This window comes from Adelges cooleyi, unplaced genomic scaffold (assembly GCF_023614345.1).
Source record: "Adelges cooleyi isolate 19-005CV unplaced genomic scaffold, UGA_ACOO_1.1 ACOO_flye_CR_arks_rails_tigmint_CR_PRNA_574, whole genome shotgun sequence".
In the NCBI taxonomy this organism is placed as follows: Eukaryota; Metazoa; Arthropoda; class Insecta; order Hemiptera; family Adelgidae; genus Adelges; species Adelges cooleyi.
In genome coordinates, this window is record NW_026096268.1 from 8,591,741 (window position 1) to 8,597,740 (window position 6,000).

Sequence of the window (6,000 nt, forward strand, 5' to 3'; positions counted from 1 at the left end):
GTTAACAAAACTGGCATGAATTCCATGAAGCTGATCACCGAGCATTATTTTTAGGCGAAAGCTGTATTGTGTTGTTTGCAAAAAAGCATAGGATATTAGCAAGAAATTCAGAATTAATAGATTGGCAAAAATTTACTTTTGGGTAACAGAATTGTGAATTTGTTTATAATCATCATCTAGCGTGATAAGGATCTAGTAATATGTCATGAAACTTTGGCTGTATTATAATGAACACTTAAATGATAATTACTAATTATTCATTTTATATTGTAATAACACGTCAATACAGTCATGAGTGATTTTACGGTTTTGAATATAGTAACAATTAATTTGTATAATAAGAAACCTTGTATTTCAATATGATAATGATTATAATTCATTCAATTTGTTAACAAGGAAAAAATATCAAACTAATATTACATTAATGAATTTTAATATAGTTTTATTTATTTTGTATTTCAGTATTTTAATGATTATTATAGTTAATTCAAATTTATTGAGATAACAAGGAAAAGGTGCTAAACGCAAGTTTTTCGATGTACACTAAACCTAAATCTAAATAAAGATTCTTGATTACTTTTTCCACGAGCTCATTAATTTTTTTTTTCCTATTATAAATATGATATCCGCTTTTTTTACCCGGAAACTCCTTTAGAAATTCGTCTATCATTTTAATGATTTGCTGGTTTTGCTTAACTGGAAGTTAATTCAGAAAACAGAGCGTAATCTATTTTCCAGAAATAAAGAATGTATTAATATATTATCACAAACTTAATTTTCTGTAAAATAATAGTAAATTCGTAGGTAACATCGAATATCTAACAATGGAACCGTTTACTTTTACACCATTATATATATTGAAATGAACTACTTATTATTACTTATTAATAATATGTTGTATTAACACGTCAAACCAGAGGGTTATGAGTCAATTAATGAATTTGAATATTATTAATAATTTGTAAAATAATACAACATGTATTTCAATATTTTAATATATTATATTATATTTTATTCATATTTGTTGAGATAATAAGGAAAAAAGGTCAAACTCGAGTTTTTCGGTATACATGAAACCTAAATTTATATAATGATTATTGATTACTTCTTTCACGAATACATTAATTTGATTTCCAAATTTAATTATGATATCCGTTTTATTTAAAAGCGGAAACTCCTTTTTAAATTTAATTATCATTATTTTGATGTTCTGGTTTTGCTTAACTGGTAGTTTGCAATAATTGCATACGAACGGTCTTAACGAATACTGATTCTTTCTACTAATAGACCTTAATAATGTTTTGATAAATGTAGGACATTTTGACTTGAAATCAAGATCACTGTTATAAGTTGGGAAACTGAGTTCTAAATTTCTCGATATATCTTTATACCACTTCACTAATGGTAATATATTTTGTCGTACGTGTGCTATGTTACGATGTAAATAATATGCGTTGGGCGGAATTAATCCGAATAAATAACTCAATGAGTCATACATGTATTCAAACATCTGCTGACTACTCAACAATTGTTGATACGTAAAATTAAAAATTTTCGACGAAATTTCATAGTCATAGTCGAAGTCGAAGTATTCATTTTTGTCATCCGATACATACACCTTGTCTTTCGAATTGTCACTATTTTCGTCAAGTGATTGATTATCATGTAGTAATTTAGTTCTCTTTCGCTTATCTGTAATTTTTTTAATATCCATTTTTTGTTCACATTCATTGTCTAAGTCGTAGTATTCGTTTTCGTCATCCGATTTATGTGAACTCATTTCCGAATTGTCACTATTTTTGTCATCAGATCGATGATCATATTGTACTTCAGTTCTCGAATGCCTACTTAGCATTTGTTTACGATCCATTTTTTCCTCGTGAATTTTGTTTAATCTGTATCGTTTAAATTTCTGGTATGCTTTATTTTGAATAAGACGTTTCTCATTAAAATATACAGATAAAATGTTTTTAATCAACGTTGTAAATATATCCATCACGTTCGCGTATAAACATGCTAACAAATTAGTGACCATGTAGTGCTTTCTATACACGTTTTCGACACTAACATGAGAATTAGTAATGTTTTTTATGTGAGAGAACAAACCTCGGTAAATGTATAAATCTTTTCCTGAAAACGAAACGAACTTGTTTGGAAAATCTGGATGTTTGGCCTTCACATCGATTATTTGTGCCCATTGCTGATGGCTCAAAAGTCCATTTAGAACATCAGACCAATTTTGTTTGAATGTGTAAGATGCAAACGTTCGTTGACTGTTATAGTATAATATAATAGAATATAGAAACCGAATTAACATTTCGCCCGACATTCTATTTAGTCCAAAACTGTGTACTGAAGTATAAAAATATATATATTTTAATGTTAAGTTATAAACGGCGAACGGCAATTTAGGTTTTTCACTGTACAAAAATACTAAATTATGTAAAATAAAACGATTCGGTACAACTGAGAAATATATGTTTAAGTAGATGACTATTGTTTACGTACAAAGTAACAACGTGTCTTTGTTGTATAGTTATATAACACTTGTTTATAAAAAAAAATAACAACTATACAGTAATGTAAGTAATGTATTTTTTTAAAGGGGCTCGGTTTCGATGCTTTGTTTTAGTTTTTATAGGAAAGAGCATAATACAGTCTGAAATAAATTTAAATATTTAGCGCTAAAGAATTGAATATAAGGTTTATTTCTGACCTTTAATACTACCAGCGTTCAGTTATATTAATGTAGTATATTGTATTAGTTATTTTTCATTTGGCTACGTATGTCCTTAATTCCAAAAATTTTGTGGTCAAATATTAATTTAAAAAAAAAATTAGCGTTTAAATTTTTAGTTTTATCCAAGTATTTTCAGATACCCGGTGAATGTCAATTCATAAACATATAGCAACCTGGAAATTAACTACTGTCAATGTGTAAATATACCCTTTTTTGGGATTTTTCAGTTTGACTACAGATTTTTGAGAAAATTGTTATGTTATACTTCTATTTTAGATCTACCTTCGGTTTAATTTTAAGATCTAAAATAAGTATTAAAGACTTACACACTTAATATTACTATTATTACTACTACTACTACTCACTTACATATGATACTTTGTTCCTGACACTAACATGAGAATTTCAAACGTTCTTATTGCAGGAGTACAAACCTGTGTAAATAAAAAAATCTTTGCTTGAAATCGAAAAACATTCGTTTGAAATATCTGGTTGTGATTTAGCTTCCACGTCGGTAATCTGTGCCCATCGCGGGTAGCACAAAAGTGTATTTAGTAAATTAATATTAATTGGTTAACAAAAATTTAATTTTTGGTGAAATTTGCTTTTTGTAACAAAATAGTAAATTCGTTTATAGCTATATAGGTTTATATTGCCTGCACCAAATAATAAATAATATTAGGTTTTTTCAGGAAATAAAACGTAATCTATTTGCGTGAAATAAAGAACGTATTAATTTATCACCACAAACTTAATTGTCAGTAACATAATAGTAAATTCGTAGGTATCTTCGAATATCTAACAATGGAACCGTTTACTTTTACAACATATTGAAATGAACTACTTATTAATAATTATTAACAATATGTTGTATTAACATGTCAAACCAGAGGGTTATGAGTCAATTAATGAATTCAATATTTTAATATATTATAATGATTATATTTTATTCATATTTGTTGAGATAACAACGAAAGAAGGTCAAACTCGAGTTTTTCGGTGTACATAAAACCTAAATTTATATAATGATTATTGATCACTTCTTTCACGAATTCATTAATTTGATTTCCATATTGAAATATGATATCTGTTTTATGTAGATACGGAAACTCCTTATTAAATTTATTTATCATTATTTTAATGTTCTTGTTTTGCTTAACTGGTAGTTTGCAATAATTGCATACGAACGGTCTTAACCAATGCTGATTTTTTCTACAAATAGACATTAATAATGTTTTGATAAAAGTAGGACATTTTGACTTGAAATCAAGATCACTGTTATAAGTTGGGAAACTGAGTTCTAAATTTCTCGATATATCTTTATACCACTTCACTAATGGTAATATATTTTGTCGTACGTGTACTATGTTACGATGTAAATAATATGCGTTGGGCGGAATTAGTCGGAACAAATAACTCAATGAGTCATACATGTATTCAAACATCTGCTGACTACTCAACAATTGTTGATACGTAAAATTAAAAATTTTCGACGAAATTTCATAGTCATAGTCGAAGTCGAAGTATTCATTTTTGCCATCCGATAGAAACAGTATCTTCCGATACTGAATATTGATATTAGTGTCTTCAGAATTTACACTATTTTCGTCAAGTGATTGATGATCATGTAGTAATTTAGTTCTCTTTCGCTTACCTGACATTTTTTTACTATCTATTTTTTGTTCACATTCATTGTCTAGGTCGTAGTATTCTTTTTCGTCATCCGATTTATGTGTACTCTTTTCCGAATTGTCACTATTTTTGTCTTCAGATTGATGATCATATTGTACTTCAGTTCCCGATCGCCTACTTTTCTTTAATCTGCATCGTTTAAATTGCTGGTATGCTTTATTTTGAATTAGACGTTTCTCATTAAAATATACAGATAAAATGTTTTTAATTAACGTTGTAAATATATCCATCACGTTCGCGTATAAACATGCTAACAAATTAGTGACCATGTAGTGCTTTCTATACACGTTTTCGACACTAACATGAGAATTAGTAATGTTTTTTATGTGAGAGAACAAACCTCGGTAAATGAATAAATCTTTTCCTGTAAACGAAACGAACTTGTTTGGAAAATCTGGTTGTTTGGCATGTACATCGGTAATTTGTGCCCATTGCTGATGGCCCAAAAGTCCATTTAGAACATCAGACAAATTTTGTTCGACTGTGTAAGATGCAAACGTTCGTTGACTGTTATAGTATAATATAATAGAATACAGAAACCGGAATAACATTTCGCCCGACATTCTATTTAGTCCAAAACTGTGTACTGAAATATAAAAATATATATATTTTAATGTTAAGTTATAAACGGCGAACGGCAATTTAGGTTTTTCACTGTACAAAAATACTATAGTATGTAAAATAAAACGAATCGGTACAACTGAGAAATATATGTTTAAGTAGATGACTATTGTTTACGTACAAAGTAACAACGTGTCTTTGTTGTATAGTTAAAAAACACTTGTTTATAAAAAAAATAACAACTATACAGTAATGTTAGTTATAAGTTTTTTTCCTTTTAAATATGAGTGACGAAGATGTTATTGTAGCTAGTGCGGCGTTTCTTTGTACTAAATTAGCCTTAAAAAACAAAAATCTAAAACTAAAAAGCGCCTGTTGTGGCAAAGAGCAATTTTTAATAGTAGACCGCGGTACAATGGGAGTGACTTACTATGTTTTTATACACAATTGTGTAACAATATAAAAATAAATGTCACTTCAAATATTGGGATTTTTAAACATTATCATGAGCATAACTGTGTAGTGTACCTACTCTATATTTTATTGGTTTTTTTCTGAAAACAAAAAATTGTTTTCGCGTTGGTTGGTATGTTTTTAGGTAATACGACCTCGACATAATATTTTAAAGGATTTTTCATAAAAATCTGTCGTCAACATTTGTTTTTACTAATGAAAACTAAAAAAAAAATGATTTAGGTTCCTATAAGTTGTGAATGAAACAGCTATCAGATATTACGGCTGACTACAACATTTTTAAACATAGTTAATTAGATTAAAATTTGTATGGAATATTTCTTCAATATTACTTATTAAGTACTATCGATAAACCTTGAAAAACAATATAAATATCATAAGCCCTTTAACCTAAAAAGTGTAGACATTTTTGCTTCATTTCTCCACATTGAGCAAAGTTTTTATAGCTTAAGGTCTAAAAATTAGACTTAGGTAGATTTAAGCGGGAATTAACATGTACGATTTTATTATAAATAAGTAGTCAAACAGATTTG